Below are 12,048 nucleotides of genomic sequence, written 5' to 3'. Positions count from 1 at the left end.
TCATCGGAGTCTCTCTCCCCTCCGTCATGGACATTTACACCACCCGCTGCATCCGCAAAGCAACCAGCATTGTGGATGACTCCACCCACCCTTCACACAGACTGTTCTCCCTCCTGCCATCAGGAAGAAGGTACCGCAGCATCCGGTCCAACACGACCAGACTCTGCAATAGCTTCTTCCCCCAAGCCATCAGACTCCTCAACACAACTCAACTTCTGAACTGACATCTTTCTGGTACATGTACACTCTCCCTCTCTCTCTCTTTCCAACCATTTACCCCAGATAACATGGGAAGCATTTTTTTTGCACAAGCATTTGCACTAATAACTTTACTACCTCACTGGACTCTATTTATCGCACATTGCACAACTTGCACACTACAGTCATTATTTATTATCCTCTGTCTGTACTGTGTTGTTCTGTCCGCACTTGTTTGTTTGTTTGTGTTGCACTTGTGTCTTGTATGCACTGTCTATGTTGCACCATGGTCCTGGAGGAACGTTGTTTCGTTTCACTGTGTACTCTGTATGTAGTTGAAATGACAATAAACCCACTTGACTTGACTTGACTTGCTTTCACTTTGAAAGCTTGAATGTTCAATTTATTTCATTTTGTAAGGAAAGCTACTTTTCTGTAGATGTTCTGTGCACATAGCAAAATGTTTGTGATTTTTGATGCTAAAGATTAACAGCTGCTTCCATTATATTGTTTATTTCTGCAAAAAACAGATTTTGCTAACATTTTGCACTTGACATATTATCTGTAATTTCATGTTTGTCCTATAAATTCTGTAGAAACCAAGCTCCACACCTTTCTGCTCTATTTAGCTAGAACCCTTACGAACGCATACATTTTGGTGGTGCAATAATTAGTATACACTGTGTAGAAGTGGCAGTGCAGGGATTGAAGCTTTTTTTCGGTCAGCTCCTGTGGCGCAATCGGTCAGCGCGCGGTACTTATACAGCAGTACTTGTGAAGTAATCTTCAGTCAACATGTCAGAACAGCATAGGCAGCTGACACATCAAGAACATTTATGTCATTATCCTCAACAACCAAGTGTAATGTCCAAACAATACCTAAATACACTGTGAAACCAAAGCCCATTTTCTAGAAAAGATTTGGCTTTCAAAGAGCTCTGACGCAACAACCAATGATTCTTTTAAACTGTGGTTGAACAACCAACGATTCTTTTAACCATTTAAAGCATTGACTGAACAGTCAACAATTCTTTTTGTGATTGCAATAATTAGTATACACTGTGTAGAAGTGGCAGTGCAGGGATTGACGTACTTTTTGGTCAGCTCCTGTGGCGCAATCGGTTAGCGCGCGGTACTTATACAGCAGTACTTGTGAAGGTATGCCGAGGTTGTGAGTTCAAGCCTCACCAGGAGCATGAGTTTTAAAAACTGTATGCTGCTGTTAGAGATGTTTCCCTTCTCAAGCAATAAAATAAAAGAAGAGGTAATTGCTCAGAAATAATCTTCAGTCAACATGTCAGAACAGCATAGTCAGCTGACGCATCAAGAACATTTATGTCATATTCCTCAACAATCAAGAGTAATGTCCAAAGAATACATAAATACACTGTGAAACCAAAGCCCATTTTCTAGAAAGGATTTGGCTTTTAAACAGCTCTGACGGAACAAGATATGATTCTTTTAAACTTTGGCTGAAAAACCAACGATTCTCTTAACCATTTAAAGCATTGACTGAACTGTCAACAGTTCTTTTTTCGATTGACTGAAAAGACAATGCACTGGTTTCCTCAATGCAGAACTGCATTGAATACTGTACCACTGCTTTCACTTTGAAAGCTTGAATGTTCAATTTATTTTATTTTATAAGGATAGCTACTTTTCTTTTTATGTTCTGTGCACATAGGAAAATGTTTGTGATTTTTCATGCTAAGGATTAACAGCTGCTTCCATTATATTGTTTATTTCTGCAAAAAACAGGTTTTGCTAACATTTTGCACATGACATATTATCTGTAATTTCATGTTTGTCCTATAAATTCTGTAGAAACTAAACTCCACACCTTTCTGCTCTATTTAGCTAGAACCCTTACGAACGCATACATTTTGGTGGTGCACTAATTAGTATACACTGTGTAGTAGTGGCAGTGCAGCGATTGAAGCATTTTGTGGTCAGCTCTTGTGGTGCGATCGGTCAGCGAGCGGTACTTATACAGCAGTATTTGTGAAGGTATGCCGAGGTTGTGAGTTCGAGCCTCACCAGGAGCGTAAGTTTTAAAAACTGTATGCTGCTGTTAGAGATGTTTCCCTTCTCAAACAATAAAATAAAAGAAAAGGTAATTGCTCAGAAATAATCTTCAGTCAACATGTCAGAACAGCATAGACAGCTAACACATCAAGAATATTTATGGCATATTCATCAACAACCAAGTGTAATGTCCAAAGAATACCTAAATACACTGTGAAACCAAAGCCCATTTTCTAGAAAAGATTTGGCTTTCAAAGAGCTCTGACGCAACAACCAATGATTCTTTTAAACTGTGGTTGAACAACCAACGATTCTGTTAACCATTTAAAGCATTGACTGAACAGTCAACAATTCTTTTTGTGATTGCAATAATTAGTATACACTGTGTAGAAGTGGCAGTGCAGGGATTGACATACTTTTTGGTCAGCTCCTGTGGCGCAATCGGTTAGCGCGCGGTACTTATACAGCAGTACTTGTGAAGGTATGCCGAGGTTGTGAGTTCGAGCCTCACCAGGAGCATGAGTTTTAAAAACTGTATGCTGCTGTTAGAGATGTTTCCCTTCTCAAGCAATAAAATAAAAGAAGAGGTAATTGCTCAGAAATAATCTTGAGTCAACATGTCAGAACAGCATAGGCAGCTGACGCATCAAGAACATTTATGTCATATTCCTCAACAATCAAGAGTAATGTCCAAAGAATACATAAATACACTGTGAAACCAAAGCCCATTTTCTAGAAAGGATTTGGCTTTTAAACAGCTCTGACGGAACAAGATATGATTCTTTTAAACTTTGGCTGAAAAACCAACGATTCTCTTAACCATTTAAAGTATTGACTGAACTGTCAACAATTCTTTTTTCGATTGACTGAAAAGACAATGCACTGGTTTCTTCAATGCAGAACTGCATTGAATACTGTACCACTGCTTTCACTTTGAAAGCTTGAATGTTCAATTTATTTCATTTTATAAGGATAGCTACTTTTCTTTTTATGTTCTGTGCACATAGGAAAATGTTTGTGATTTTTCATGCTAAGGATTAACAGCTGCTTCCATTATATTGTTTATTTCTGCAAAAAACAGGTTTTGCTAACATTTTGCACATGACATATTATCTGTAATTTCATGTTTGTCCTATAAATTCTGTAGAAACTAAACTCCACACCTTTCTGCTCTATTTAGCTAGAACCCTTACAAACGCATACATTTTGGTGGTGCACTAATTAGTATACACTGTGTAGTAGTGGCAGTGCAGCGATTGAAGCATTTTGTGGTCAGCTCTTGTGGTCAGCTCTTGTGGTGCGATCGGTCAGCGAGCGGTACTTATACAGCAGTATTTGTGAAGGTATGCCGAGGTTGTGAGTTCGAGCCTCACCAGGAGCGTAAGTTTTAAAAACTGTATGCTGCTGTTAGAGATGTTTCCCATCTCAAACAATAAAATAAAAGAAAAGGTAATTGATCAGAAATAATCTTCAGTCAACATGTCAGAACAGCATAGGCAGCTAACACATCAAGAATATTTATGTCATATTCATCAACAACCAAGTGTAATGTCCAAAGAATACCTAAATACACTGTGAAACCAAAGCCCATTTTCTAGAAAAGATTTGGCTTTCAAAGAGCTCTGACGCAACAACCGATGATTCTTTTAAACTGTGGTTGAACAACCAACGATTCTCTTAACCATTTAAAGCATTGACTGAACAGTCAACAATTCTTTTTGTGATTGCAATAATTAGTATACACTGTGTAGAAGTGGCAGTGCAGGGATTGACGTACTTTTTGGTCAGCTCCTGTGGCGCAATCGGTTAGCGCGCGGTACTTATACAGCAGTACTTGTGAAGGTATGCCGAGGTTGTGAGTTCGAGCCTCACCAGGAGCATGAGTTTTAAAAACTGTATGCTGCTGTTAGAGATGTTCCCCTTCTCAAGCAATAAAATAAAAGAAGAGGTAATTGCTCAGAAATAATCTTGAGTCAACATGTCAGAACAGCATAGGCAGCTGACGCATCAAGAACATTTATGTCATATTCCTCAACAATCAAGAGTAATGTCCAAAGGATACATAAATACACTGTGAAACCAAAGCCCATTTTCTAGAAAGGATTTGGCTTTTAAACAGCTCTGACGAAACAAGATATGATTCTTTTAAACTTTGGCTGAAAAACCAACGATTCTCTTAACCATTTAAAGCATTGACTGAACAGTCAACAATTCTTTTTTTGATTGACTGTAAAGACAATGCACTGGTTTCCTCAATGCAGAACTGCATTGAATACTGTACCACTGTACATACCGCCTAGCGCTAGTGCTAATGCTAATGCTAAGGAGGCACTGTGGGAACTGCACGGGGGCATCAGCGTTCTGCAGACCAAACATCCAGACGGGCTGTTCATTGTCGCCGGAGATTTCAACCATGCAAATCTCCAGTCAGTCCTCCCTAAATTCCATCAACATGTGGACTTTGCCACGAGAGGAGCGAACGCGCTGGACCTTGTTTACACAAACATCCCCAGCGCGTACCGGGCGGAGCCCCGCCCCCACCTCGCGTTCTCGGACCACATGTCTGTGTATCTGACTCCAGCATACACACCCCTCATCAGACGCTCCAGACCAGTTCAGAAGCAGGTGAGAACCTGGCCGGCAGGAGCCATCTCTGCCCTTCAGGACTGTTTTGAGTGCACTGCATGGGACATGTTTAGGGAGGCTGCGACAGAAGGCGACTCTGTTAACTTGGAGGAGTACACAGCATCAGTCACTGGCTACATCAGTAAGTGTATTGATGATGTCACTGTCTCCAAGACCATCACCACACGCCCAAATCAGAAGCCGTGGATGACTCCTGAGGTGCGTGCGCTACTGAGGACCCGCGACTCGGCCTTCAGAGTGGGTGACAAGGCGGCCCTAAGGAAAGCAAGAGCCAAATTGTCACGAGCCATCCGAGAGGCAAAGCGCGCACACGCCCAGAGAATCCACAACCACTTTAAGGACACCGGCGACACACGGCGCATGTGGCAGGGCATCCAGGAAATCACAAACTACAGGACAATGCCACCGTCCTGTGACAGTGATGCCTTCCTCCCCGATGCCCTGAATGATTTTTATGCACGGTTTGAGGCACAGAACAACACGTTGGTGAGAAAGACCACACCCAAGCCGGACGAGCAGGTGTTGTGCCTGACTGCAGTGGACGTGAGGAAAACTCTGCGCAGAGTCAACCCACGGAAAGCTGCAGGACCAGACAACATCCCCGGCAGAGTGCTCAGAGAGTGTGCAGACCAGTTGACAGATGTTCTCACGGACATCTTCAACGTCTCCCTGCGCAGCTCCACTGTCCCAACGTGCCTCAAGACCACCACCATCGTCCCCGTGCCGAAGAAGTCCACGGTGTCCTGCCTCAATGACTACCGTCCCGTAGCTCTCACGCCCATCATCATGAAGTGCTTCGAGAGGTTAGTCATGAGGAACATCAAGAACCAACTGCCCTCTTCATTGGACCCCCTGCAATTTGCATATCGTCCCAACCGCTCCACGGACGATGCCATCACCACCACCCTTCATCTCTCCCTTACCCACCTGGAGAAGAAGGACACCTACGTCAGAATGCTGTTCATAGACTTCTGTTCAGCATTCAACACCATCATCCCACAGAACCTCACAAGGAAGTTAAGCCTGCTGGGCCTCAACACCCCCCTCTGCAACTGGATCCTGGACTTCCTGACAGGAAGGCCCCAGTTAGTCCGGTTCGGGGACAGCAGCTCCAGCACCATCACCATGAACACTGGGGCACCTCAGGGCAGTGTACTGAGTCCTCTGCTGTTCACCCTGCTGACTCATGACTGTGTTGCGAAACACAGTTCTAACAGCATCATAAAGTTCGCCGATGATACAACTGTGCTGGGTCTCATCAGCAAAGGCGACGAGTCAGCATACAGAGAGGAGGTGCAGCAGCTGACAGACTGGTGTACAGTCAACAACCTTCGCTGGAATGTAGAGAAGACCAAGGAAATGGTTGTTGACTTCAGGAAATCAAGACCGGACCACTCTCCGCTTAACATCAACGGCTCCTCTGTGGAGATCGTTAAGAGCACCAAGTTCCTTGGTGTCCACCTAGCGGAGAACCTCACCTGGTCCCTGAACACCAGCTCTACAGCCAAGAAAGCCCAACAGCGTCTCTACTTCCTCCGGAAGCTGAGAAAGGCCCGTCTCCCTCCACCCATCCTCACCCTCTTCTATAGGGGAACCATAGAGAGCATCCTAAGCAGCTGCATCACTGCCTGGTTTGGGACCTGCACAGCCTCTGACCGCAAGTCCCTCCAACGCATTGTGAGGACAGCTGAGAGGATCATCGGAGTCTCTCTCCCCTCCGTCATGGACATTTACACCACCCGCTGCATCCGCAAAGCAACCAGCATTGTGGATGACTCCACCCACCCTTCACACAGACTGTTCTCCCTCCTGCCATCAGGAAGAAGGTACCGCAGCATCCGGTCCAACACGACCAGACTCTGCAATAGCTTCTTCCCCCAAGCCATCAGACTCCTCAACACAACTCAACTTCTGAACTGACATCTTTCTGGTACATGTACACTCTCCCTCTCTCTCTCTTTCCAACCATTTACCCCAGATAACATGGGAAGCATTTTTTTTGCACAAGCATTTGCACTAATAACTTTACTACCTCACTGGACTCTATTTATCGCACATTGCACAACTTGCACACTACAGTCATTATTTATTATCCTCTGTCTGTACTGTGTTGTTCTGTCCGCACTTGTTTGTTTGTTTGTGTTGCACTTGTGTCTTGTATGCACTGTCTATGTTGCACCATGGTCCTGGAGGAACGTTGTTTCGTTTCACTGTGTACTCTGTATGTAGTTGAAATGACAATAAACCCACTTGACTTGACTTGACTTGCTTTCACTTTGAAAGCTTGAATGTTCAATTTATTTCATTTTGTAAGGAAAGCTACTTTTCTGTTGATGTTCTGTGCACATAGCAAAATGTTTGTGATTTTTGATGCTAAAGATTAACAGCTGCTTCCATTATATTGTTTATTTCTGCAAAAAACAGATTTTGCTAACATTTTGCACTTGACATATTATCTGTAATTTCATGTTTGTCCTATAAATTCTGTAGAAACCAAGCTCCACACCTTTCTGCTCTATTTAGCTAGAACCCTTACGAACGCATACATTTTGGTGGTGCAATAATTAGTATACACTGTGTAGAAGTGGCAGTGCAGGGATTGAAGCTTTTTTTCGGTCAGCTCCTGTGGCGCAATCGGTCAGCGCGCGGTACTTATACAGCAGTACTTGTGAAGTAATCTTCAGTCAACATGTCAGAACAGCATAGGCAGCTGACACATCAAGAACATTTATGTCATTATCCTCAACAACCAAGTGTAATGTCCAAACAATACCTAAATACACTGTGAAACCAAAGCCCATTTTCTAGAAAAGATTTGGCTTTCAAACAGCTCTGACGCAACAACCAATGATTCTTTTAAACTGTGGTTGAACAACCAACGATTCTTTTAACCATTTAAAGCATTGACTGAACAGTCAACAATTCTTTTTGTGATTGCAATAATTAGTATACACTGTGTAGAAGTGGCAGTGCAGGGATTGACGTACTTTTTGGTCAGCTCCTGTGGCGCAATCGGTTAGCGCGCGGTACTTATACAGCAGTACTTGTGAAGGTATGCTGAGGTTGTGAGTTCGAGCCTCACCAGGAGCATGAGTTTTAAAAACTGTATGCTGCTGTTAGAGATGTTTCCCTTCTCAAGCAATAAAATAAAAGAAGAGGTAATTGCTCAGAAATAATCTTCAGTCAACATGTCAGAACAGCATAGGCAGCTGACGCATCAAGAACATTTATGTCATATTCCTCAACAATCAAGAGTAATGTCCTAAGAATACATAAATACACTGTGAAACCAAAGCCCATTTTCTAGAAAGGATTTGGCTTTTAAACAGCTCTGACGGAACAAGATATGATTCTTTTAAACTTTGGCTGAAAAACCAACGATTCTCTTAACCATTTAAAGCATTGACTGAACTGTCAACAGTTCTTTTTTCGATTGACTGAAAAGACAATGCACTGGTTTCCTCAATGCAGAACTGCATTGAATACTGTACCACTGCTTTCACTTTGAAAGCTTGAATGTTCAATTTATTTCATTTTGTAAGGAAAGCTACTTTTCTGTTGATGTTCTGTGCACATAGCAAAATGTTTGTGATTTTTGATGCTAAAGATTAACAGCTGCTTCCATTATATTGTTTATTTCTGCAAAAAACAGATTTTGCTAACATTTTGCACTTGACATATTATCTGTAATTTCATGTTTGTCCTATAAATTCTGTAGAAACCAAACTCCACACCTTTCTGCTCTATTTAGCTAGAACCCTTACGAACGCATACATTTTGGTGGTGCAATAATTAGTATACACTGTGTAGAAGTGGCAGTGCAGGGATTGAAGGTTTTTTTTGGTCAGCTCCTGTGGCGCAATCGGTCAGCGCGCGGTACTTATACAGCAGTACTTGTGAAGGTATGCCGAGGTTGTGAGTTCAAGCCTCACCAGGAGCATAAATTTTATAAACTGTATGCTGCTGTTAGAGATGTTTCCCTTCTCAAACAATTAAATAAAAGAAGAGGTAATTGCTCAGAAATAATCTTCAGTCAACATGTCAGAACAGCATAGGCAGCTAACACATCAAGAATATTTATGTCATATTCATCAACAACCAAGTGTAATGTCCAAAGAATACCTAAATACACTGTGAAACCAAAGCCCATTTTCTAGAAAAGATTTGGCTTTCAAACAGCTCTGACGCAACAACCAATGATTCTTTTAAACTGTGGTTGAACAACCAACGATTCTGTTAACCATTTAAAGCATTGACTGAACAGTCAACAATTCTTTTTGTGATTGCAATAATTAGTATACACTGTGTAGAAGTGGCAGTGCAGGGATTGACGTACTTTTTGGTCAGCTCCTGTGGCGCAATCGGTTAGCGCGCAGTACTTATACAGCAGTACTTGTGAAGGTATGCCGAGGTTGTGAGTTCGAGCCTCACCAGGAGCATGAGTTTTAAAAACTGTATGCTGCTGTTAGAGATGTTCCCCTTCTCAAGCAATAAAATAAAAGAAGAGGTAATTGCTCAGAAATAATCTTGAGTCAACATGTCAGAACAGCATAGGCAGCTGACGCATCAAGAACATTTATGTCATATTCCTCAACAATCAAGAGTAATGTCCAAAGAATACATAAATACACTGTGAAACCAAAGCCCATTTTCTAGAAAGGATTTGGCTTTTAAACAGCTCTGACGGAACAAGATATGATTCTTTTAAACTTTGGCTGAAAAACCAACGATTCTCTTAACCATTTAAAGTATTGACTGAACTGTCAACAATTCTTTTTTCGATTGACTGAAAAGACAATGCACTGGTTTCTTCAATGCAGAACTGCATTGAATACTGTACCACTGCTTTCACTTTGAAAGCTTGAATGTTCAATTTATTTCATTTTATAAGGATAGCTACTTTTCTTTTTATGTTCTGTGCACATAGGAAAATGTTTGTGATTTTTCATGCTAAGGATTAACAGCTGCTTCCATTATATTGTTTATTTCTGCAAAAAACAGGTTTTGCTAACATTTTGCACATGACATATTATCTGTAATTTCATGTTTGTCCTATAAATTCTGTAGAAACTAAACTCCACACCTTTCTGCTCTATTTAGCTAGAACCCTTACAAACGCATACATTTTGGTGGTGCAATAATTAGTATACACTGTGTAGTAGTGGCAGTGCAGCGATTGAAGCATTTTGTGGTCAGCTCTTGTGGTCAGCTCTTGTGGTGCGATCGGTCAGCGAGCGGTACTTATACAGCAGTATTTGTGAAGGTATGCCGAGGTTGTGAGTTCGAGCCTCACCAGGAGCGTAAGTTTTAAAAACTGTATGCTGCTGTTAGAAATGTTTCCCTTCTCAAACAATAAAATAAAAGAAAAGGTAATTGCTCAGAAATAATCTTCAGTCAACATGTCAGAACAGCATAGGCAGCTGACACATCCAGAACATTTATGTCATTATCCTCAACAACCAAGTGTAATGTCCAAACAATACCTAAATACACTGTGAAACCAAAGCCCATTTTCTAGAAAAGATTTGGCTTTCAAAGAGCTCTGACGCAACAACCAATGATTCTTTTAAACTGTGGTCGAACAACCAACGATTCTTTTAACCATTTAAAGCATTGACTGAACAGTCAACAATTCTTTTTGTGATTGCAATAATTAGTATACACTGTGTAGAAGTGGCAGTGCAGGGATTGACGTACTTTTTGGTCAGCTCCTGTGGCGCAATCGGTTAGCGCGCGGTACTTATACAGCAGTACTTGTGAAGGTATGCCGAAGTTGTGAGTTCGAGCCTCACCAGGAGCATGAGTTTTAAAAACTGTATGCTGCTGTTAGAGATGTTCCCCTTCTCAAGCAATAAAATAAAAGAAGAGGTAATTGCTCAGAAATAATCTTGAGTCAACATGTCAGAACAGCATAGGCAGCTGACGCATCAAGAACATTTATGTCATTATCCTCAACAATCAAGAGTAATGTCCAAAGAATACATAAATACACTGTGAAACCAAAGCCCATTTTCTAGAAAGGATTTGGCTTTTAAACAGCTCTGACGGAACAAGATATGATTCTTTGGCTGAAAAACCAACGATTCTCTTAACCATTTAAAGCATTGACTGAACAGTCAACAATTCTTTTTTTGATTGACTGTAAAGACAATGCACTGGTTTCCTCAATGCAGAACTGCATTGAATACTGTACCACTGTACATACCGCCTAGCGCTAGCGCTAATGCTAATGCTAAGGAGGCACTGTGGGAACTGCACGGGGGCATCAGCGATCTGCAGACCAAACATCCAGACGGGCTGTTCATTGTCGCCGGAGATTTCAACCATGCAAATCTCCAGTCAGTCCTCCCTAAATTCCATCAACATGTGGACTTTGCCACGAGAGGAGCGAACGCGCTGGACCTTGTTTACACAAACATCCCCAGCGCGTACCGGGCGGAGCCCCGCCCCCACCTCGCGTTCTCGGACCACATGTCTGTGTATCTGACTCCAGCATACACACCCCTCATCAGACGCTCCAGACCAGTTCAGAAGCAGGTGAGAACCTGGCCGGCAGGAGCCATCTCTGCCCTTCAGGACTGTTTTGAGTGCACTGCATGGGACATGTTTAGGGAGGCTGCGACAGAAGGCGACTCTGTTAACTTGGAGGAGTACACAGCATCAGTCACTGGCTACATCAGTAAGTGTATTGATGATGTCACTGTCTCCAAGACCATCACCACACGCCCAAATCAGAAGCCGTGGATGACTCCTGAGGTGCGTGCGCTACTGAGGACCCGCGACACGGCCTTCAGAGTGGGTGACAAGGCGGCCCTAAGGAAAGCAAGAGCCAAATTGTCACGAGCCATCCGAGAGGCAAAGCGCGCACACGCCCAGAGAATCCACAACCACTTTAAGGACACCGGCGACACACGGCGCATGTGGCAGGGCATCCAGGAAATCACAAACTACAGGACAATGCCACCGTCCTGTGACAGTGATGCCTTCCTCCCCGATGCCCTGAATGATTTTTATGCACGGTTTGAGGCACAGAACAACACGTTGGTGAGAAAGACCACACCCAAGCCGGACGAGCAGGTGTTGTGCCTGACTGCAGTGGACGTGAGGAAAACTCTGCGCAGAGTCAACCCACGGAAAGCTGCAGGACCAGACAACATCCCCGGCAGAGTGCTCAGAGAG

General features: G+C 42.7%; 7 non-coding genes across 7 annotated transcripts; all 7 read left to right on the top strand.

The window, feature by feature from the left end:
* Positions 1–1,301: 1,301 nt before the first annotated feature.
* trnai-uau (transfer RNA isoleucine (anticodon UAU)) lies at positions 1,302–1,394 on the top strand. Its single transcript is given in 2 exon segments — positions 1,302–1,339; positions 1,359–1,394. It is a non-coding gene; the product is annotated as a tRNA-Ile (tRNA).
* Positions 1,395–2,649: 1,255 nt separating this feature from the next.
* trnai-uau (transfer RNA isoleucine (anticodon UAU)) lies at positions 2,650–2,742 on the top strand. The gene is given in 2 exon segments: positions 2,650–2,687; positions 2,707–2,742. It is a non-coding gene; the product is annotated as a tRNA-Ile (tRNA).
* Positions 2,743–4,010: 1,268 nt separating this feature from the next.
* trnai-uau (transfer RNA isoleucine (anticodon UAU)) lies at positions 4,011–4,103 on the top strand. The gene is given in 2 exon segments: positions 4,011–4,048; positions 4,068–4,103. It is a non-coding gene; the product is annotated as a tRNA-Ile (tRNA).
* A 3,763-nt stretch (positions 4,104–7,866) lies between these two features.
* trnai-uau (transfer RNA isoleucine (anticodon UAU)) lies at positions 7,867–7,959 on the top strand. Its single transcript is given in 2 exon segments — positions 7,867–7,904; positions 7,924–7,959. It is a non-coding gene; the product is annotated as a tRNA-Ile (tRNA).
* Positions 7,960–8,716: 757 nt separating this feature from the next.
* Positions 8,717–8,809, top strand: trnai-uau (transfer RNA isoleucine (anticodon UAU)). The gene is given in 2 exon segments: positions 8,717–8,754; positions 8,774–8,809. It is a non-coding gene; the product is annotated as a tRNA-Ile (tRNA).
* Positions 8,810–9,215: 406 nt separating this feature from the next.
* trnai-uau (transfer RNA isoleucine (anticodon UAU)) lies at positions 9,216–9,308 on the top strand. Its single transcript is given in 2 exon segments — positions 9,216–9,253; positions 9,273–9,308. It is a non-coding gene; the product is annotated as a tRNA-Ile (tRNA).
* A 1,268-nt stretch (positions 9,309–10,576) lies between these two features.
* Positions 10,577–10,669, top strand: trnai-uau (transfer RNA isoleucine (anticodon UAU)). Its single transcript is given in 2 exon segments — positions 10,577–10,614; positions 10,634–10,669. It is a non-coding gene; the product is annotated as a tRNA-Ile (tRNA).
* Positions 10,670–12,048: the final 1,379 nt, after the last annotated feature.

This window comes from Salminus brasiliensis, chromosome 3 (assembly GCF_030463535.1).
Source record: "Salminus brasiliensis chromosome 3, fSalBra1.hap2, whole genome shotgun sequence".
Classification (NCBI taxonomy): Eukaryota; Metazoa; Chordata; class Actinopteri; order Characiformes; family Bryconidae; genus Salminus; species Salminus brasiliensis.
Note: the sequence above shows the minus strand (reverse complement) of the source record. Positions and strands in the feature narration are given on the sequence as shown.